At 37.5% G+C, this 24,642-nt stretch overlaps 1 pseudogene; it reads left to right on the top strand.

Moving 5' to 3' along the window:
* LOC124243311 (magnesium transporter NIPA2-like) overlaps window positions 1-3,424 on the top strand; it is a 91,252-nt pseudogene extending 87,828 nt beyond the window's left edge.
* The last annotated feature ends 21,218 nt before the right edge of the window (window positions 3,425-24,642 follow it).

The following is a 24,642-nucleotide window of genomic DNA, read 5'->3' as shown; positions in this document are numbered from 1 at the left end:
AAAGAAGAAGAAAAGAAGAAGGAGGAGGAGGAGGAGAAAAGTCGCTAGAAAAATAAGCAGAAGTAAATGATCTCCTTTAAATTCTGCTTGAAAGTGTTCCTGGGTAGAAGAGCATCTCATGAAGACTTTTTGTTTTTCCTCTCAGAGACAACTTTCTTGTATGTGGTGGCACCAAGTGTTCCCTGAGGAAATTAGGGAAGGGAGGATGGATAAAGAAAGGACTGACATTTGTCTCTAGGTGTTTTTTGATTTCTCCTTTGATTTTTTTGATGACCCTTGGTTGTTCAGTAGCATGTTGTTTAAACTCGACGTTTTTGTGGTTTTTCCCATTTTTCTTGTAATTGATTTCTAGTTTCACACCATTGTGGTTAAAAAAGATGCTCGATATGATTTAAATTTTCTTGAGTTTATTGAGACTTGTTTTGTGGCCTAACATGTGGTCTATCCTAGAGAATGTTCCACGTGTACTTGAGAGAATGTGCATTCTGCTGCTTTTGGATGGAGTGTTCTGTATACATCTAAGTCCATCTGGTCTAATATGTGGTTTAATGCTGACGTTTCTTTATTGACTTTCTGTCCGGATGATCTATCTCTTTGACATCAGTCTAGTGATACTATTTTGGATCTGTCTCCTCGGGCAAGGGCAACAAAAGCAAAAATAAACAAAGGGACCACATTAAACTAAAAAGTTTTTTTACAGTGAAGGAAACCATCAACAAACAAACGACAACCTACTGATTGGGAGAAGATATTTGCAAATCATATATCCGATAAGGGTTTAATATCCAAAATATATAAAGAATTCACACCACTCAACAGCAAAAAACCAAACAAGTAAAAAATGGGCAGGGGATCCAAATAGATATTTTTCCAAAGAAGACATACAGATGGCTAACAGACACATGAAAAATTGATCAACATCACTAATCGTCAGGGAAATGCAAATCAAAACCACAATGGGATATCACCTCACACCCGTCAGCAGGGCTATCATCAAAAAGAAAAGCAATAACAAGTGTTGGCAAGGATGTGAAGAAAAGGGAACACTTGGCTACTGTTGGTGGGAATGTAAATTGGTGCAGCCACTATGGAAAACAGTATGGAGGTTCCTCAAAAAATGAAAAATAGAAGTACTATATGACCCAGCAATTCCACTTCTGGGTATAGATCCAAAGAAAACAAAAACACTAATTCGAAAAGTTATATGCATACCTATTTTTATTGCACCATTATTTACAATAGCCAAGATATGGAAACAACCTAAGCATCTACTGATGAATGAATGGATAAAGAAAATGTGCTGTATACACACACACACACACACATGCATGCACGCACCCTCAAGGGAATACTATTTAGCCATAAAAAAGAATGAAATCTTGCCATTTGTGACAACGTGGATGGACCTTGAAGGCATTATGCTGAGTAAAACAAGTCAGACAAAGAAAGTCAAATGCCATATGATTTCACTCATTTGTGGAACATAAGAAAAAAACCAAATGAACAAACAAAATAAAACAAAACAAAACCTCATAGATAGAGAAAACAGATTAGTAGTTACTAGAGGGGAAGTGGGTTGGAGGGTGAGCAAAATTGGTGAAGGGGGTCAACAGCATGGTGATGGATGGTAACTAGACTTGTGAGGTAATCACTTTGTAGTGTATACAGATATCAAATTATAAAGCTGTACACCTGAAACTTACACAATCTAGAAAAAAAAGACTAACAAATGTGGCTAAGCCATTTATCAGAGCATAGGTACTCAAGGAAAATTACTGATGGCCCTTATTTCTTTACTCACAATTGGAAATTAACAACTCTGAAAGCATAGTGTTCTGAAGAAGGTGGCATTCTGTGATGGTTCTCCCTTCACTGTCTCCTGGGTTGGGATTTTCTGGCCTAAGCATGCTAAAATCAGACCTCACTGGTCCAACTGAACTATATACACACATAGACAAATTCAGTTCACTTTTTAAGTAATCACTTTGAGAGGCCACATGCTTGATGAGAACCCTTCTCCTTTTAAAATGAGCTTCACAGCTAATGGTACGTTCATGTCAAACACAAAATACATATTTATTGACATCTATTGTTACATAGCCCAGAACTAGGTGCCACTAGGGCATGATCTCATTCTACAAGTGGCAGCAAAGGTGTCCACGGACCATCCTGGGGAGGTCAGCTTGGCATTTCCCCATGGAAAGGAGTCCAGCTGAGCCCTAGCCATGCCCACTTCCCACTGGACATGCAGACATGATGGGGCATGAGGGGGCTGTGGTAGCCCCTGCAGCCTGTATGAGGATGTGAAAGTCTGAGATTTAGACACTGACTCACACTGTCTCCAAAACCAACAGTTGCTCTTTTTCTGTGGTCAAAGTGTTTCATAGAACTTCTTCAGGAACCAATGCTGCATCCAGAAGCATGAATTATATGACTTTTATGTTGGCCTGGGATTGTCTATGAGGTCTAGCATTTTTATTGGGAAAATTGTATTTTGAAATAAAACCAACCAAAACAAGATCTCTTGCAACTTACCAGAATAGCATCCATGAGAGCAGATCAAAGTGGTCATGCAAATCTTAAAGAATGCACGTGGTGGGCTGGACTGTTCTCAGCGAGAGCTGGCGATGTTGCCAACTTTGTTGCTTGTGTATTTGGACCAGTCATCTTAGCACCTCGTTAGGAGATCTTATTGTCTTTGTTAAGACAGTTACAGTCATTTGTGCGCCAGAGAAAAGGACAGAGAGATGTGAAATAACATGTCTTGCAAGTGAGGTGATCCACGTTTTTTGGTTTTTGCAATGCGCATGGTCACTGTAGTCTTGATATTAATCTTTGTGTTAGGATTTCACCAGGAAAAACAAACATTCCTGTTACATAACCATCTGCTCTGTAAGGGGAGCATTTTCAGTCAGTTATGTTAAGGGCCTGGGCATTGCTTTAAACAACTTTCTGCTGGAAAGCCTCAGCTGAGACATCCTTTGGCCTGGATGCTGCTGCTAAGCCTCATAGTCTGTGTTAGTATGAAGATAAATTATCTAACCAGGTGCCCGGACATACTGAACCCTTCTATATAGTAACCCAATGTATTACGTATTCATTATAGCGTCAGTCCTAACTTGCTCATCTCTTCTTTATAAGGAGGAGCAAGATATGCCTGTTGATGACATTATTGGTACTTTGAGTGGCCTCCTTAAAATCATTGCATGGTTGTCACGATTGCACGCCTTTAAAGATACCTGTTTAGTCTAGCAAGACTGCCTGTGTCTTTTTGATAAGATGAAAAAGCAATGAATGCAATTTGTCTAATATTCTTAATATTGCTAATATTTTTAATAGTAATGAATAAAGTTTAACCTGTGGGGCTGAACAGCAAACTGGTGAAAGTATCTTCCAAAGAAATGGAAATTTGACAGTTTTTTGAGAAACAAATTTAATTAAAACATTATTCTGTAATGCTGCTACAAAATGAGTTTGAACTTCAGAACACATCTGAAAATGACATTGTTTTCTTAAATAACATTCTCTAGAGATAAACGTTTTTAAGATTCCATTTTAATTTGGATCAAGAAAAATTAATTTTATTATATTCAAACTATGGTAGTTAACTAAAATGACCTTAGCATCTGGCTGGTTTTTATTTGTATTAACACTGTGTTATTGTATATGCATTTTAAATCTTGATTCCTCCATGAAGAATTAATGTACTAATGACAATTTTAAATGTAAAGAATAAAATGCTTTCTTTCTTTCTTGTGTGAAATAAAAAGACATGTCCCTACACCAGCCATTGGTCAAGAAACTTACTAGTCAAATAAGAATAGAATGTTTTTCACAACATCGTTGCAAATGTTTTTTATTTGGGGGAATTAATTTTGGGAGATTTTTGAAAATAGTCCGAAATGATGTGGAACCAGTTCTGGTAGATAAAGTGGTTATCAACTTTGTAATAACATTTTGGGTGATTGGTAACTATAATGAAGAGACCAATTTTCCTTTTAGCTCAGAGATGACTCTACCAAAGAGAAATTTCGAAAATGTTTGGAGAAAGGGCAGTATCAGCAGAAGACACAACACGTGTGTCCTCATGCATGACTGTCAGCCAGGCGGCTCTCGTTTGAACCTAAAGATCGCGAGAGGTTTTCTTACAAATCATCAGTTCAAGAACAGGATGGGTGAGGTCATGTTTAAAATATCTGCTGTTTAACATGTTTGCTTATCAAAGATGAGAAGTTTTATTTTTAAACAAATAAACATATTCCTTTTTTGTTGTTGTTGCAAACAATACCAGAGTGAAATTATTCTAAGAACACATCTTGGACAAAGAATCTTAAGTGCTTCTTATTTTCTAGGTTTAAAAAAAAATTCCACACACCCAACAGTCCTCTCTACACCTTAGAGATTAATTTCTTGCCACTTTGGGTGATTCCAGTGAAGGCATTCTGGGGTTAATCAGAAGTTTTAATGCAATGGATACATGGCACGGGAACACTGCTATACACATGCCACGATTAACAAACAAGTGTTTGCTTTATACATGAGTAACTGAGCTGTCCATTAAAAACATAAAAAAAAAACCTGGAAGCTTGACAAAATCTTTGATTTAAAAGAAGTTGATGTTTGTTGTCTTCATTTATCTGTTAAGGTACATCAAAAGAAATTCCGTCCAAATATATTCATTTTTACAACTTTATTGTGGGTAAAATGGACCTAAAATAGCTGCATGTATTTAAGCATACAATTTAATAAGATTTGTCATATGTAACCATCCATGAAACCATCGCCACAATCAGCATAATGAATACACTGTCACCCTCAAAAGCGTCCTCATGCCCGTTTGTAATTCCTCCCTCCCCAGACAACCACTAATTTGCTTTCTGTCACTATAGATTCTGTTAATATAGACTTTTATACAAATGGAATCATACAATATCTACTTTCTTCTGTCTGGCTTCTTTCACTCAGCCTAATTACTTTGAAATTCATCTATCTTATTGTGTATATTAGTGTTTTATTCCTTTTCATTACAGATAATTCTGTTTTTTCCAGTTTATTCCAGATATTTCTATTTATTTTTATTCTTTTCTCTCAAGTGCCTTCAGAACCTCCATTGCGTGGTGATTTAATCAGCAAATATGCAGTGAGTGCCTACTATATGCCAGTCACTGGAACAGATTGCTCACATTTTTCCTTGCAAAGTCCTCCTACCCTTTCCCATTACCTGAAACCTAGCCTTCTCTGCTATCAGGCCCTGAAAACCCTCTCCAAAGGGGGCTCACCTTCCCCTCCTAAGTTAATGGTGGCATGATAACTGTTAGTAGTACTTGTTGCTGCTTCTAGACCCTTGCCCTCCCATCTATCTGTCTCCAGCAACCCCCTTGTCTGAGGTCCACGTTATTAATTAATAGTAACCTCTTCCCTCCATTCTTAGAGGGGCTACCAAACCCCAGAACAGTGTCCTCCCTTCACAGGGGATTTCATTGCCAAGATTCCAGGCTCCCGTTTTCAACATGTGGTGGCCTTAAAGTATTTATGATGATGATCTTTCTAACACCTTGGCCTCATAGTTCTTTAATCTTTTCAAGCAAAATGACTTTCATTTCACTCCACTTTAAGTGAAACTACACTCTAGACCATATCATACAATCATTTGAAACTTCCACTTCTGATTTCTAAAATTCTGAAACCTATCCAGCTGACCATAGCTTCTTGCCCATCCAAACTTACATCACTTAGGATTAGATTCTCTGAATGTGACAGAAATGCTAAAGTAACAATGGCTTAAACAAGAGAGACGTTCATTTCTCTTGCCTGTAAATGAAATCTGAAGCTAGGCAACTCAGGGCTTATTTGGTGATTCCATGATTAACAGAGGCTCTGTTTGCTTCCAGCTCACTGCCCTGACATTCTTAGGGTAACAGTTTCATCCTCATGCTCCAACAGGGAAGCTAGAGTTCTGGCCATTGCATCCATCTTCTAGGGTTAGGAGAAAGGAAAGAGGAAGAAAGAGCAAAAGGAATACACTAGCTGTCTCTTAAAGAAGGTTTACTAGAAAATGTTACACAATACTTCTGCCTCCCTTCTGTCCAATATTGCTGTGAACTAAAACTACCCCAAAAAATAAAGACTATTTAAAAAAAAAAATGGAGTATAAATTTAAAAAAAAAAAACCCAAAGCAAAAAACCCACTTCTGCATATATACTATTTGTCAGAACTCAGCCTTAGGGCCACCACCATTGGCAGGGGAATTTGGGAAATGTAGTCTTTATTTCAGGTAGCCACAAGCCCTGGTTAGGACTGGAAGTTCTATTAAAAGGACAATGTAGGAAATGGATGATGGGGAGGCAGTCAGCAGCCTCTGCAACACACGTTCACCCGTCCCTTCCTCTGAGCCTGCTCTTCATTCTAATTAGTAACTGATTCCTCCCAGTTCTGCCATCTATCATCTCCCTGCTGGCTTCATTTTCCTCCCTACTCAACCCTAAATGGCAAAAACCACCACAGGTAAAGTCAAAATGCAAATAACAAATAGGAAAAAAATACTTGTAATTTAAAGTGCTAACCGCTTTGTTCATAGTTTTTATTTATTTAAATCTTGTACTAAGCTTTTTACAATATATAAAGAGCTCTTAGAAACACTAAGAGAAAGATCAATAGCCTAACAGAAAAATGGACAAAGGACACAAATAGATAGGTCACAGAAAATGATATACAAATGGCACCTAAAGATAATGAAATACTTCTCAACCTCACTCACAACAAGAGAAATGCAAATTAAAACCATCTTGAGAATCCATTTTTGACACTTCAGTTTGGCAAAAGTTAAAAATTGTGATAGCAAACTGGCAGGACTATGGGAAAATAAACACCATTGTGCAATGCTGATAAAAGTATAAATTGGTGGGGGCACCCCATGGCCAAGCAGTTAAGTTCCTTTACTCTCCACTTCGGCAGCCCAAGGATCCTGGGCGCGGACATGGCACTGCTCATCAGGCCATGCTGAGGTGGCGTCCCACATAGCACAGCAAGAAGGACCTGCAACTAGAATGTACAACTATGTACTGGGGCAGGGGATTTAGGGAGAAAAGAAGAAGAGGAAGAAGAAGAAAAAGAAGATTGGCAACAGATGTTAGCTCAGGTACTAATCTTTAAAAAAAGAACAATGTATAAATTGGATCAAATCCCATGGAGGCAATTTGGCAATATCTATCAAAATTACACAGGGAAATCCTTGGAATTCATGCTACAGGATACATTTAGGCATGGGTGAAATGATACATGTACAAAGTTTTTCATCACAGCATTGTTTGTAATAACCAAAACTTTGAAATACTATAAATGTCAATCAATAGAGAACTAATTAAATGAGTTATGGTACATCCACACAATGGAATACTACAGCCGTGTTAAAAGAACAAAGAAACTCTCTCCACAATAATCTGGAAAACTCTCCAAGATGTAATACTAAATGAAAAAATAATGTGCCCAATAATGCGTAAACATGCTACCTTTAGAGTAAGAAAGAGGGAAATAAATCATGTTTGCGTGTATGTGCACAGAAAGTCTCTGGAAGTTTACACAAGAAACTAACAACAATGGTTAACCAAGGATGGATAACTGAAGTCAGAGAGAGATTTCTCACTGCACATCTTTTTATACTTTTTAATTTTTGAACATAGAAATAATTTACCTATTCAAAAAAAATACTGAACAAACCAGTAATAAATTTAGTTTACCAACAACAATAACTAACGCAGATAATAATACCCACATCAAACAATTAGGAAGATCAGGTGATAGCCCAGCTCCACCTCATCGTATTATGTGACCCCAGAAATGTCACCTAACCTCAGTGAGCTGTAGTTTCCACATCTGTAAAATGGGGTTACATTTTCCATCTCAAAAGTTTGCTGTGGAAACTAAATAAAACAATATATGTAAGGTGCCTTGAATCTCACAGGCAATTAATGAATAGAATTCTCTTCCTATTGCCCCCCCCCCCACAAAAAACTCTTTACAAAACTATGAAATACTATTTAATGTGTATTAGAAAATGATTTATCACTTAGTACAAAATTTAAATAAATAAAAATATGAGCAAAGAATTCATAGACTCTTAAAGTTAGGTACTAGAAAGGTTTTCAGAGTTTATTTCATCCAACCTCCTTTCAAGACGGGGAACATAAAGCCCAGAGGGCTGACATGATTCACCCAAGATCATTCACCAAGGCGGTGGCCAAAATGGGCTAGAACCCAACCCCTCAACCCTCATCTCGGCTCTTGCCAACCGTTACTGAATTGAAGAGTGAGCTACAACCAAGTGTTCCAGAGTCAAAATCACCACATACATTGAAATAGAACAGTTTTTAAAGAGACATATAGTAATTTCTTCACAAAATTATTACTAACTACATCTAGTATGCTAAAAAGTGTTAGCACACAATTGTCTAGCTAACAAAATTAACTTCTTTATAGGTGGCTATTAAAACATTTGGGAGTAAATGTTAGGAGTAGATTCATAACATTATTGAGTTTTTAAAAATGAATAAAAAGAGAAAAATATTTATATATTTGGCTATGTGAAAATTAAAACTTCAGCCTGGCACAAGACATCATAAATAAGATTTTTAAAAAATGAGACTAATTAAAAAAAAATGACAGGCTATATGACAGACAGTGGATTTTTATACTTAATATATAGTGAGCTGTTATGAACGACCAGGAAAAACATGAAGATCCCAGGAGAAAAGAGGCAGGGGCATGTACAAGCATGTCCCAGACAAGGAAACACATATAACCATGAAGCAGAAGGAAAGAATCTTGACCCATGACTATTTCCAGAATCACATCTTAAAATAATGAGATATATATTTACTTCAGAGATTTCCAAAGATTAAGAAGAATAATAGCATCCCACACCTTGGTTAGGGGGTGGAAAAAGGGGTTCTGTGATAAATGCTCTTACTGTGAGCTTAGCATTGACACAATTTTCCTGAAGGGCAATTTCTATGAAAAATTCTATGAAATTGTTTACCCAGAAATGCCATTGCCATGAATTTATCTTATAAAAATACTTACTCAAGTGCCTAAAGATATTTTTACAAAGATGTACATTGCTGGCTGAGTTGTAATATCAAAAACTGAGAAACCAACAAAATGTCCATTCATTGATAAATAGCTTAAAAAGAGAGGCACGATGGATTCACATGGCATGCTCTGCTGTGTTAAAGAGAACGAGTTTGCTCTAATGTACTACCTGGGAAAGTGCCAATGACACATTAAGTCAAAAAGCAAGTTGTAAAGCAATATGTATAGAATGATCTTATTTGGTAAAAGTGGGGAGGGGGGCAATAGGTGTTTGAATGTACATGGAAGAAAGTTTTACTTGGGATCCTTAGTTAAAAGTGACAGACCTGAGCAGAAACTAGTGTAAGCCACAGGGATGGTTTTTCTCACACTGCTCGAACCCATAGCTGAAGTTGACCCAGGAGGTAGCTGGATCTGGGGGCTCAGGCAATGTCCTCAAAGCGTCTCTCAACTGATTCTGCCTCCCTCCATGTTTGTTCTCATTCTTTTTCATCCCAGACGGCTGCCTCCCTCAGGTAGCCAAAAAAAATATGGCCACTGGTAAGCTAACTTCAGATCTTCCTAATAGGATGACGTGCAAGAGCACGAGCTAGAATTTCCTGCTAGCTCTAGCAGGAACCCTGGTAAGGACTCTGACTGTTTGGTCCCAAGTCATTTAGGAACTGAACCCTTCCTTGAAACAATGACGGGGGCCAGGGCCAGGGCTCGTTCTCAACAGCAGGTGACCCTCCTGATTCCATCTCTGGGAGCGGTGGGGGCCAGCGGTTCTCCAGAGGAAGGAAGTCTGGTAAACAATCTGTGTCTACTACACACTGGACATCTTTAATAACAATAACTTTAGAGAGTGGATTACTTTTGCAAAGGAAAAATGCAAATGTTGGGACTGCAGAAAATGGGACTTAAAAAAAAAAAAAAGCAAACCAGGAGTCCTATCCTACCTTTGATCAGGTGCCCCTTGCAAGATTTAAAAGAACAAAGAAGACACACACACACACACGCACACACACTTTTCCATTATTTGGTCAAAATGTGCCCTGTATCTTTCTTGGCAACAAAGTAGTTAGTTCCTTGTGGAAAGATACTGGGAAAGGAATTTGTATTGAAGAAGCTGATTCAACATTCTCTGTGAGCAGAGACTCATAGATATTGTGGGATAAGTGAAGGGAGTGCACAGGCCTGGGTGAGTGCTGAGATGGCTCTGTGGGAGCCTGTCCTGGAGCACTCCTCTGGACAGGAAGACTCAAGGGCAAGGCCAGCCTCAGGGCTCTACTGCAGCCTCCCCCCTTCTAACAGCTTCTGAATGGGCTGTAAATGTCCCCAGAATATATTTTCCTCTCCAGAAAGCAGTTAGTGCACTGTCTCTGTCACACTTGCAGCCAACTGTCTTCTTTCCCCATGTAGGCATGTCAAAGAGAAACCAGGAATGTGAGACCTAACAGTTAAAATCCTAGTTTGGATTCCACAAATCCAGCATTTGAGATAAATCAGGTAGGAGCTATAGTGAAGTTCCTGTAATTATTATCTCTGAATAAAAGATTTGTTTTGCAAATTATAGGGTAAATAAGATTTCAGAGGAATGGGAAAAGCTACCTTTCAAGCACCCTTCACCATTTCACTGAAGCATACATCAGCATGTAATCAACTGATAAGCCAATGAACAGTTATAAATCACTGCTGTCTATTCAATCAAGTTTTTTGTTTAATTGTCTTCCATTGGACGCTTTGTAGCTTGGTTCCCAGTTACTATACATATCCTCAAAAGTACTTAAACAAGGTATAATTCAGAATGTTTTACTAATTCAGATTACTGGAGAGGTTTTATTGTGGGATGGCAAGACTAATTTTCACATGTGATATCTAGCATAGTTATAGTGCTTAAGACTTCTGAGTGAGGTCTGGTTCAGGTTCAGGTCCTAACATTTAATGCCATCTTGGGCAAGTCACTTGCCTCTCTGAGCCTGTTTTTTCATCTGTATAATGGGATAACAATACCCACTTATGGAATTGCTGTGAGGATTGTGGGAAGCTTGTCACATAGTAATCTGTCAATAGACATTAGCTTTTAACCTTTTTAGTCACATATTGTGTTTTAAATATACCTGACTTTCCTAGATTCCCAAGACATTTTCTTTTTAAAATTTTGATTTAGTGAGACCTGAATAGGATGAAAACAGAATAGGGCTGGCCCTAACCCCACGTCAGCCAAGTGCTCAACTGAACACTCCTTGTTCAGTACAACAGGTCATGTAGCATTTGAGGGAAAAAAATCTATCATTCTGAATCAATCTGTCAACTTCTCAGTTCATTGATTTTACAGGACCTGTGGATTCTTTTCTTAAGAAAGCAACCTTCCCTACTATCTCATACATTTCCATTAAAAAATAAATAGACAAAACTCTTCTCCTCCATAGAGTCAGGCAGTATTTTGATCTAGTGAAGTTTGGAGGAGTCCACCAGCATAGATGGTTCCCATTTCAACAACATCCTAGTATGTGGCACACACAGGCAGTGTTTACCCACCAACAGCATCGAGCGATGGGCTAGGAAATCATGAGGCAAATCGAGCAACTCTGATAAAGTAGAATGAGTGGTGAGAAAGTAAAATGACAAGTGACAAATTGGGAAGAAATATTTGGCACACATGTAACAAGCAAAGGCTATAAAGTACGATATCAGAATGTAAAAATATAAAGAGACTACAAATCAGTAAGAAATGTCGAATACTCCAACAGAAGAATGAACTTAGGTTATGCTCTGCCAAGTCCCAAAGGAAATTCAAAGGGTCAAGAATATATGAAAAGAAGCTGAGTCTCAGCAGGAAATTCAGATGAAAGCAACAGTGGCTTACCATTTTTGACTATCAGATTTGCAAAAGTTAAAAAGATTGATAAATATCTAATGTTAAGTATTTCAAGAAATGGGTATTCTCTTAAATTTTCACTTTCTATTGCTGCAGTCACAAACTGCTGCACATTTAGTTGCTTAAAAAACACAAATTTATTATCTGATAGTTCAGGAGGTCAGAAGTCCAACATGAGTCTCACTCGTGTGAGATCAAGGTATGGGATGGACTATACTTCTTTCTGGGGCTTCTAGGGAAAACTCCATTTCCTTGTCTTTTCCAGCTTGTAGAGGACACCAGCATATCCGTCCTCCTTCATCCATCTTTTAAGCCAGCAATATGGCATTTCTGATCATTCTTTTGTAGTCATATCTCCCTCTCTGACCACAGCTGGGAAAAATTCTCTGCTTTTAAGGATCCATGTAATTAGATTGGGCCCAGTTGGATAATCCAGGACAGTGTCAAGATTCTTAACCATAATTACCTCTACAAAGTCCCTTTATCAGGTAAGATAACATATTCACAGGTTCTCAGAATTAGGACGAGGACATCTTTGGAAGGGGGTATATTCTGCCTGTTATACTAATGGTGATAGTGTAGCCTGTTTGGAGCACAGTTCGGCAGTATATGCACACTCACTGACCAGGAAATTGACATTTGGATACCTATCCTACAGAAACACTTAAACATGTGCATAAAGATGTGTGTTCAAAGGTGTTCATTGCAGCATCATTTGTGACAGCAAGAAATGAAAACAAATTAAATACCCTTCAAAAAAGATGCTTGAGTAAATCATGACATGTCCATATTATGTTGTAGGTAGCAGTTAAAAATACAGGCAGATCTCTACATGCAAATATGAAAAGATCTCCAGAACATATGGTTAAGTGAAAAAAAGAAAAGAAAAAGCCAAGTTGAAGGTAACTAAAATAAAAATTTAAACTTATATTTATAGTTCAAGAATTTTGAAAATGTCTGGATCCTTTCCCACCGAACCTTTGAGAAGAAGAATGGAATTGAAGATGGGGTGGAGGAGTTAAGCCACTTCCTCCCCACCCCCATACATATCTGTAAAGTTTGAATTTTTACAGGTGTATATTCACATATTACTTGCATTTTTAAAATATTAACTTGCTTCAAAAAAGTGCACTAGACTCCAAGTCATGGGCATGGCTCTATGACTTGGGCTATTCACTTTATCTCTCTAGGCTTGGGTTAACTAGTCTGTAAAATTAAGGAGTTAGACATATGACTCTAAATTCCAACTCTAGATTTTATGAATAGATATAGCAAAAACTTTAACTCAGCCTAGTAGAATTTTGGTCATTTTTGAAAAGGAAAACAGTAATTTATTTATTGATTTTTAAAATCATGTCCTAAATTTTCTGGAATGTTCTTAACTTTAAATAGTTTAATTTTTGATCTTGTAAATACATTAGTACTTGTCAAATTATACTACCCAGTTTGGATTCAGGAAATATTCTCGGTATTGGCACTCTAATACACTGCTGATGGTAATGGTAAATTGGTATGACCTTTCTGAAAAGCAAATTACAACAGGTGAAAGCTTTAAAAGTACTTTAATCTTTGACCCAATAATCTCACATCTAGAACTTTAGTCTAAGAAAAGAATTGGAAGTAATCTAAATGTTTAAAAATAGGGAAGTGGTTCAATAAATTAAGCTGTATATACAGTGATTGTTATTATTCAGCCATTGAAAATATCTCAAAGAAAGTTAATAACACAAGGAAATTTATAATCAAATATTGAGTAAAAAAATATAAAGAGATACATATATGTTTCCCGTCCTCTATATAAGTTTTATGCATATAGGCCTAGAATAAAGACTGAAAGGGAATGTACCAAAATGATGATGGTTAACTCCAGGTTGTGATTTTTTAAAATGTTTTAAGGCAATTTCCAATCTTTCTACAGTGAACTAACATTACTTTTAAAATCATAAAGTAAAATTTAAAATGGTCTCTGTACTTAATAAATTACAATAAGCTTTCCAAATGAAATTTTTCACTAAGAATTTATAGAAGAACGACTAACTCTCTTAGAACTTGGAGAATTGTCTCTTTTTTTCTTCTTCTTTCTACTTGCTTTGGGTTTACTATTGTTTTTCTAGTTTCTTAAGGATGATGATTAGTTATTGATTTGAGATCCTACTTTTTAAATAGAGATCTTTAGAGCTATAAATTTCTTTCTAAGCAATGATTTAGCTGCATCCCATAGTTTTCAATATGATGTATACTTTCTCAAAGTACTCTCTACTTTCCCTTGTGATTTCTTCTTTGACCTATTAATTATTTAGGAATATATATATTTTAAATTTCCACATATTTGTGAATTTCCCAAATTTCCTTCTGGTATTTTTCTTCTAATTTAATTCCATTGTGGTCAGTCAGTATACTTTGTATGATTTCAGCCCTCTTAAATGTATTGAGACTTGTTCTATGGCCAGCATTTGGTCTACCTGGAGACTGTTCCATGTAAATTTGAGAAAGATGTGTATTTCACTGTTCTTGATTGGAGTGTTCTACAGATTTCTGGTAGATCTGGTTGGTTTATAGCATTGGTCAAGTTTTCCATTTCAATATTGATCTGCCTATTCTATCCTTTATTGAAAGTGGGATGTTGAAGTCTCTGTGATTGCTGAATTGTCTATTTCTCTCAAATTGTCAGTTTTTGCTTCATGTACTTCGGGGTTTTGTTGTCAGGTGCATATATGTTTATAATTGCTAAGTCTTCCTGATAGATTCATCATAGATTGACCCTTTTATCATTATAAAATGATCTTCTTTGTCTCTAGTAACAATTTTTGTCTTAAAGTTTATTTTTTTCTGATATCAGTATAGTCACTCCAGCTCTCTGTTAGTTCTTGCATGGTATATTTTTTCCCATCCTTTTTGTTTTCAATCTATTTGTATCCCTGAATGTAAAGTGTGTCTTTTGTAGACAGGAAGTATTTGATCATTTTTAACAATCTATTCTGCCCATCTCTGGCTTTTAATTGGAGTGTTTAATCCATTTATATTTAATGTAGTTACTGATAAGGTAGGACTTACAGCTGCCATTTTTTATTTGTTTTCTGTCTTATGTTTTTATTCCTTGATTCATCTATTACTGCCTTATTTTGTGTTAAATAGATATTTTCTAGCTCACCATTGTTGTTTATTTTACTATATCTTTGGAGTTATTATCATTATGTTTTCCCTGGGGATTGCAATTATCATCTTAACTTAAAATAACCTAGTTTGGATTAATAAATAATAAATAAATAAATAATAAAAACATTAATACTTAATTTTAATAGCACACAAAAACTTTGCTCCAGTATAGCTCCATTTCAGCTTTCAACACTTCCTATGTCAGAACAGCCTTTGAAATATATTTATTGTCTCATTTCTACTAGTGAGTACTGATTATATCTCACTTTAACTAATAAGCATATCCTAAAGAATTCCTAATTTCTAGGTTAGGAATGAAATGAAGAGATAAAGTAGCCAGCTTAGCTATTTAAGCAGGGAACATGTCAGCTCCATTTCACATACAAGGTTTTGAAGGAGGCACTCCCATTCACTGAGCTTTCCCAGTTTTCCTTTGGCAGCTCATAAGGTGATTTTATGTGCAACTGAAAAAATGTAAAACTGTTCCCCACAGTGCTTTAAACAAGCTAGAATGCATTTTCAGATATAAAGGGCTATGGGGAGATTTCCTGACAAACTTGAATAAAGGTGGGAATTTCAATTTTTTATGAGATTCTTTAAGCACTGACTTTAAGGCAGCAGCAGCAGGCTCTCTCTTGCTATCTACGAGCATGTTGTAACTCCCAAGCTGAAGAGGGGTAAAAGAGCATTCCAGGGTCTGTGAAATCAAAACATATATGTGCAATATATGTGTCACAGAAACAATTATTCTTCAAGTTTTATCATCAGGAAGTGAGAAAGGCAAATCACCCTGTATATATACATTCACACACACAAATTTATATAATGTAGAACACATCACTTTGTATTGCAAGGATATTTGGCAATGGACTGAAGTGGGAAGGATGGCTGAAATATAGTAGCTTCCATATGATCTTCCAAACTACACGTATCAGTTCAATTCAAAATAGCATGGTGTTGGTTTTAGGCAGATCTGAACTTGAGTCACGGTACTGCCCCTTACTCCCAGTGTGCGTAGGTACTTCAGCTGTTATGCATTCTGTATGTCATTATTCCTCATTTCTCAGACTTATCTTGAAAAGCATGTGAATCAAATGGATTCAATATATTCCATCTACCATTTGTCTTTAGGCCCTAGTACATTGGTTTACACCTAGTAGGTACTCATAATAGTTGCTATTATTATTTTTATTAATATTTATATTATTAGCAATAGCTGGTCACATTGTATTATCTCAGTTGCTCTGTGAAGGGGGTACCAAATTTAAGTCTATTTCTCAGTTGAGGAAACTGAGGCATACAGAATGCTGATGCAGATGAAAGCAAATCTTGGTGGAATTTTGAGGGGCAATTGGGCCAACAGGATTAAGGTTGAAATAGAATTGCAGTTGAAATGTGTCTACTTAACCAGTTTTCAACATACTAATGAAAAGAAAATAGCCTTTTCTGCAAATCTCCACTGTACTTGTATGTTCTTCAATAACCTAAAGAAATTCCATTAGTACTGATTGGTCTTTGGGTTCAATAATAGAGTACTTTCATTTTCTACAACAAAAGTTTCTTTAAAATTATACGTAAAAATATCTGTAAATTATGTTTTAATTGGTTCTGAATGAGCTTTGTGCTTTCTTGTTACCTCATTTTGTTAATTTCACTCCCTACTTAAAATATTTCCCCATATCTTCTCTGTCAACTCAAATCCTATCCAATCTTTCAGAATGGCCACCAAAGTTTCTCTAAAGTCACCCAAGTCCTCAGCTTTTCCCACTCATGTGAATTATTATAGGATCTGCATTTAACTGTAAAGAAATTTGACAAGCAACTGTTGACCAATTATAATGAGCCAGGCACTGGAATTGGTCCTGGAGACATAAAAATTAACAAGACAAATCCCTGCCCTTCTCTTAGGGGACGTGGAGTCCAGTGGCAGGAGACAGACATACTAGAAGAATCATTATTCCAGGAATATTTTTATAAAATGAAGGGTACATTTATAGAGAAATATTTCATCAGAAAGAAAACAAATCACCCATTGATTTTTTTTGATAAATCTAGTTTTCATCTGAAACATAATGCTCAGCCAGGTTTTTAATTTTTCCTTTTTTTCCAGAGATGGAAAAGTGGCCACTTAAAAGTAGTTTTTGGTTTTCCGTACAGTTAGAGGAAAATTCACCTTTATAGGAAGACTTCTCTTTTTACTTTGAGAAAGTATTCTGACACGCATTTTGATTATGCAAAGGTAAAATCAAAATGCTACTCTGGAATGGATACACTCAGGATAAAAAGTAGCCAAACTACTTTGCATAAAGATGTAAACATATGACTACCATGGAAAGAGTTACATCTTGACTAAATTAACTTTTACCACAATAATGGTGCATAATAAATAACCTCAAAATGCAATGACTGAAAAAAATATTTTATTTTCACAGATCTGTGAGTCAGTTGGGCTGGTTTTGCTTCACATTGCAGGTCTGCAGATCTGGGTCTTTCCCACATGACTTTCATCCTCCTTCGTCCCAGTGGGATAGTCAACACACATTCTTCTCACAGTGATGGTGAAGGCACATCAACAGGCATGCCCAACCACATAAGCACTTTTCAAGCTTATTTTTGTATCACAGCTACTAAGATTCTATTAGTCAAAGGAAAACACATGGCCAAGGCAAAAGTCAAGAGGCAGAGAAGTACTCTGCCTTGAGTAGGAGAGAACACAAAACCATAAGGCAAAGGTTATAGATACAGGAAGTGATGAAGAACTGGGTCCAATAATTCAATCTACCAGACATCTCCATAAGGACATTGATTGAAATGTGTTTGAAACTGAGAAAAGGACTTGGGGTGTGGAGTTCCTCTTGGTAGACCAGAGAAAGGAGATATTTGAGAGATGTAGAAAAGACAGGCCTATGGCAGAAGTTAAACAATCCTCACAATGTAGGAACAGGCAGGAACTAATAAGAGAGTTGGTTCTGGCCATTTTGCTATAAGCAAATCGCTTGGTAGTGTTTGTTACATGTTACTGCTTGATATTAGCTAGATTTGGGGAAGTTAAGACAAATCTATGAGCAAAGCAAAGTAAGGAACACAGATAGGCAATCTACTTTTGGAACGATTGTAGTATTCATCTACAATAAGATCCCTGGCCAAGAAGACAAGCAACAAGAGTATATTGTGGGAAATGTGAGTTTTCCTCCAGGACTTTTAGACATATTCTGGGTGGGCAACTCTAGAGAACATTAGACTTTCTGCTAAGAGGGGCGCATATAGTCTACTCTTTGAGATATCACAGTTGAGTAATAACTCTGAAGCAGGACATAATTAGGGTTTGTCTAATTCAAGCAGCTTTACCAGTGATATTACTAATTATAACTTGTCTGTTTTAGATTAGACTTTTAGTTACCTCCTGGACCTCTTAGCCCAAACTCGCTTCTTTGAACACAAAAGTAACATTTCCCTGTAGGCTTAAGTCACACATATCATGATTACTTGTATCTCTCATCATTTACTCATTCCATAAGTATGAAACCCACACTATACACAAGATAAACAGGTATGTAAGACAAAGCTTCTAATTTCAAATTATCAGCCCAAATAAGGTGGTAACACTATAAGACAGAAGATGCAAAGTCTATAAATGTTTTGAAGAGACAGAGGCAGTATTCAATGAAAGTCTTGACCTATAAAAGTCTAAAACAAACCTGATGACAATAACAAATCCCTTAATGTTTTTAAATGGATCACATCAATCAGTGAGGAGCTGGCTCAGCATTCAGAACGTTAGTACATAAGCCATGCATATATCATCTAAATGTTGGAATCTATCATGGGTCTCCCAGTGAAGAGTATACAACAGAAACCCAAAGCAATTAAATACACCCATATTTTTCTGTCTAAAAACTTATATATTTTTATAAAAACTAATCACAGAGCTCTTACTATGTGCCAGACACGCAAGAAGAAATGGCAGTGAACAAAGTAGACAAGATCTCCGCCTTCCTTCCATTTGGTTGAGGAAGGTGACACAAAAATTAGCAAGCAAGCAAACAAAATAAACAAATACATTTTAGAAAAACCTAATTGCTACCAGGAAATTAAAGAAGAGTGCTATGATGGAGCACAATGGGGAGAGTTACTGTCTATCGGGTAATCAGGGAAGGCTTCTCTGAAGAGGTAGCCTTTGAATTGTGACCTAAATGGAGCTACTTGTGCAAAGATGGTCTGGAACAAGTGCACTACAGGCAGAGGGAATAGCAACTGCAAAGGGTCTCACATGGGTATGACAATGGCAATAGGAAATAATAGCTCTTAACATTTCTTTCCTTTGACTTCTTGCTTAGTTTAATAAAATCAGTTTTAATAACATAATAATGGAAAGAGTCAATGACTCTATTAATCCAGGACTCATATTTATTAGTATTTTTAGATTTGTAGTAGATTTTGCAGACACTAGAAAAAGACTGTGTCTAACATTTAGCAAATTTAATACATTAAAAAAGTCCAAAATACATAAATAACTCATACAGCTCAATAGCAAAAAACCCCAAACAATCTGATTAAAAAGTGGGCAGAAGATCTGAATAGACATTTTTCCAAAGAAGATATTCATATGGCCAATAAACACATGAGAAGATGCTCAACATCACTATTCATCAGGGAAATGCAAATCAAAACCACAGTGAAAAATCACCTCACACCTGTTAGAATGGTTATTATCTAGAACACAAGAAATAAGTCGTAGCAAGGATGTGGAGAAAAGGGAACCCTCATGCACTGTTGGTGGGAATATAAATTGATGCAGCCACTATAGAAAACAGCATGGAAATCCCTCAAAAAATTAAAAATAGAACTACCATATTATCCAACAATTCCACTTTTGGGTATTTATTCAAAGAAAACAAAACACTAATTCGGAAAGATATATGCACACCTATGTTCATTGCAGCATTATTTACAGCAGCCAAAATATGGAAAAAACCTCAGTGTCCATGGACAGAGGAATGGATAAAGATGATGTGATATATATATCACATGTAGATATATATAGATGTGATATATTATATATATATACATATTCACATGGAATATTATTCTGCCATAAAAAGGAATGAAATCATGTCATTTGTGACAACATGGATGGAATTTGAGGGCACTATGATAAGTGAAATGAGTGAGACAGAGAAAGACAATTACTGCATGATCTCCTTATATGTGAAATCTAAAAAGAAAACCTGAGAGGCCAGCTCAGTGGCACAGCAGTTAAGATTGCACGTTCTGCCTCAGCAGCCCGAGGTATGCCAGTTCGGATCCTGGGTGCAGACCTATACACCACTTATCAAGCCATGTTGTGGCAGGCATCCCACATACAAAATAGAGAAGGATGGGCACAGTTGTTAGCTCAGGGCCAATCTGCCTCAGCAAAAAGAGAAGGATTGGTGGAAGATGTTAGCTCAGGGCTAATCTTCTTAAAAAAAAAAAGAAAGAAAGAAAACTGCAACTCACAGATACAGAGAACAGATTGGTAGTTGCTAGGGGCAGGGGGTGGAGGGTTGGGGAAATGGGTGAAAGTAGTCAAAGGATACAAATTTCCAGTTATAAAATAAATAAATCCTGGGGATGTAATGTACAGCATAGTTACTATAGTTAATAATACTGTATGCATATTTGAAAGTTGCTAAGAGAGTAAATCTTAAAAGTTCTCATCACAAGAAAAAAAATTTGTAACCATGTATAGTGACAGATGTTACCTAGACTTATTGTGGTAATCATTTTGCAATATATACAAATGTTGAATCATTGTATGCCTGAGACTAACACAATGTTATATGTCAATTATACCTCAATAAAATTCTTTTTAAGGAATAAAACTGCAGCATGAAGTGTCAACTCTGAAAAAAATGGGGAAGCTATCCAACTATCTCATCTTGTTTTCCCTTTTCGTTTTCACAGTTTTCCACTTCACTTGAGCTAGACAAAATCGCCTCCTCGCTCAGGAAAACAGCCCCAGCAGAACCTTCCCTACTTCATTTTCTTTCTCTAAACTTGCTTTCCAGAGCACCTTTCTGAAGACTCCCAGCTACTGGGAAGAAGGTAGCAGAGGAAGGTGAAGGAGTTGTTTGTAAAGGCTGACTTAGTCCAGTGGTGCGGATGAGCGCCAATTCTTGCTCTCCTCCAGCCTCTAGGACTACGTGCTGCTGGGAGAGCTGCAGTCAGGAGTGGAGGCATTTTTCTCTCTTACAAACTGGAAAATGACCCACAGCTGAGTACTGTTTTTGCCTCAGTCCTGTTGGTGTGAGCTAAAGATCTGCACTACGAGGCCACGAAGTAGACACTATATTTCTAGTGTGAACTGATTTCAATCTAAAATGGAACCAGAGTGAGAGACAGTGTAAGACGGCAGTATAGGAAGACTCTGAACTCACCTCCTCCCATGGACACAACAAATTTACAACTATGCTTGGAACAATTACCTCTGAGAGAGAACTCAAAACTGGATAAAAAGAACGCCTACCACAAGGGACAGTGCTGACTGAGGTTGAAGAGGCAGAAATTCCCTTCTGGAGAGAAAAAAGCCACCTTTGAGCCACAGTGCTTCACGGCCTGCTGGGAGTAATCCTAAGGCATGAAGCCTTCCTTGGAGAAGTGGGGGATCTGAGCAGAGGAGTGTTAACAAAATAAGCAGCTTTTGGACTCAGCCAAACCAAGACAAGTGTCATCATATCTGGCTTTGCTGGCTATTAACAACAATGAGGAATACCCCCAGAAAAGCTATCAGACATAAGGAGGGAAAAAGCCTATTCTTAAATGGCCCATGCACAAATTCACTTGTTTCAGAAAGCAACCTAAAATCACTAGAAAGAACGGTGCAGTCCTTTGGTGAAAAGAGACTCATGTGATAGGCTCTGGGTGCATCTCAGCAAGAAGTGAAATGTCCCCAGGGACTGAGACATTGGCAGCAGCCATAGTTGTGACCTAGTACAGGCATGCTAACACAGATGCTGAGAGATGCCATTGGAGCTCTTCCCCTGGCCTGTTAGCCCAGGAGTCTGTCCCACCCACTAGAGTACCAATTAAATCCAGTTCAGCCAAGGCAGGCAGCCCACCCTAGGGACTGGCCCCACCCAAGAGCAAGCCCTCAGGCAACTTGTGGGCCTGCATAGGTGGGGTGCCTGGAACCTCTGCAACTGGGTGAGTGGGTCCACCTCTGTGGAGCAGGGCAAGCATGAGGGGCAGGCCTGCATTTGTAGAGTGTGTGGGGTCTCTGAAGTGGGGTGAATTGGTCTGCTTCAGTGGGTCGGGGCACACAGATGGGGCAGGACTATGTTAATGGGGTGTGTGGCCTCGTGGGCAGTGGATCTTGTCAGCTGCAGCAGACTTGTGCTTCTCAAACAGCCACATAGGGGATCTGCCCTACATCCCAAAGCCTGAAACAACTGGGTGCCCCCATGCCTGGGTCCAGCCCTGCTCAGGTGCAATCCTGAGAGAGCTGACATCAGCCTTGCAGGCCAGAGGCCTACAGGAATTGTAATCCCCTGAGCCTAGCAACCAGCCATGCTGGGGGCCTACTCACTTAACAGAAAAATTCCAACAGGAATGTGTTATTAGACCTTGCAGCCAACTGTGCTGGGGCTCCCCATGCCCAATAAAGTGACTGAAGGGTCCACAGTAGCCATATGCAGCTGAATATTGCAACCAGCTGGCCAGGGGGACAGCCTATCTTCCCTGGGCACCTGCAGCAAGAGCAATCCTGACACAAAAGGACACATGTAGCCCACACAGGGGTCACTCCTGGAACATTTGGAACTAGTGATGAGAAGGAAGCAGACTGTTGGGCCTCATAAGGCATCTCTTACATAAGGCCACCTCTCCAAGATAGGAAGACATAGCTGACCTACCTAATACATAGATATAACCACAGAGAAAGAAGCAAAATGAAGAGAAAAAGGAATATATTCCAAGTAAGAGAACAGGACAAAACCCCAGGAAAAGAACTAAATGAAAAAGAGATAAACAATCTACCTAACAAGGAGTACAAACTAAGAGTCATAAGGATGCTTACTGATCTTGAGAGAAGAATGGATGAACTCAGTGACAATGTCAACAAAGAAGTGGAAAATATAAAAAAGAATTCATCGGAAATGAAGAATACAATACTGGAAATGAAAAATTCACTAGAGGGACTCAAAAGCAGAGTAAATGAGACAGAAGAACATATCAGGGAGCTAGAAGAAGGACCAGAGGAAATCATCCAAGCTGAACAGATAAAAGAAAAAAGAATTAAAAAGAACAAGGACAGTCTAAGGGACCTCTGAGACAACATCAAGCATGCTAACATCCATATTATAGATGCCCCAGAAGGAGAAGAGAGAGACAAAGGGGCAGAAAATCTATCTGAAGAAATAATAGCTGAAAAATTTCCTAACCTAAGGAAGGAAACAGACATCCAGGTAGAGGAAGCACAGAGAGCACTAAACAAGATAAACCCAAAGTGGCCCACACCAAGACATATTATAATTAAGAAGTCAAGGGTTAAAGATAAAGAAAGGATCATAAAGCCACAAGAGGAATACAACAAGTTACATACAAAGGCAACCCCATAAAGCTATCAGCTGACTTCTCAGCAGAAAACTTACAGGCTAGAAAGCAGTGACACGATATATTTAAAGTGCTAAAAGGAGAAAACCTACATCCAAGAATACACTACCCAGCAAGTTTATCATTCAGAATGGAAGGAGAGATAAAGAGTTTCCCAGACAAGCAAAAACTAAAAGAGTTTATCACCAAGAAGCCAGCCTTACAAGAAATGCTAGAGGGACTTATTTAAGTGGAAAAGAGAAGACCATAAATAGGAGTAAGAGAATCATAAAAATAAACAATAAAATATATTTGCCTGCTAAAGGCAAATATATAGCAAAGGTGGCACATCAATCACCTATGAAGATAATATGAAGGTCAAATGACAAAAGTACTAAAATTATTTATTTCCATGATAAGAGGGTAACAGATACACACAAAAAGGAGATTAGATATGATATCAAAAACATAAAATGTGGGAGGAGGGAAGTAAAAGAGTAGAGCATTTAGAAAGAGGTCAAACTAAAGAGACTGTCAACTTCACATAGATTGCTATATACACAGATTATTGTATAGGAACCTCATGGTAATCACAAACCAGAAACGTATAATAAATATACAAAAACTAAGAGAAAGGAATCCAAACATAACACTAAAGAAAGCTATCAAACTGCAAGGGAAGAGAGCAAGAGAAGAAGAAAGGAACAGAGAAGAACTACTAAAATACCAAGAAAAAAAGAAACAAAATGGCAATGAGTACACACTTATCAACCCCTACTTTAAATGTAAATGTACTATATGCTCCAATCAAAAGACATAGGGTGGCCAACTGGATAAAAAAACAAGACCCCTATATATGCTGCATACAAGGGAAACACTTCAGACCTAAAGACACTGACAAACTGAAAGTTAAAGGATGGAAAAAGATACTCCGTGCATATGGCAATGAAAAGAAAGCAGGTAGCAA

This window comes from Equus quagga, chromosome 8 (genome assembly GCF_021613505.1).
Source record: "Equus quagga isolate Etosha38 chromosome 8, UCLA_HA_Equagga_1.0, whole genome shotgun sequence".
NCBI classification, from domain to species: domain Eukaryota; kingdom Metazoa; phylum Chordata; class Mammalia; order Perissodactyla; family Equidae; genus Equus; species Equus quagga.
Note: the sequence above shows the minus strand (reverse complement) of the source record. Positions and strands in the feature narration are given on the sequence as shown.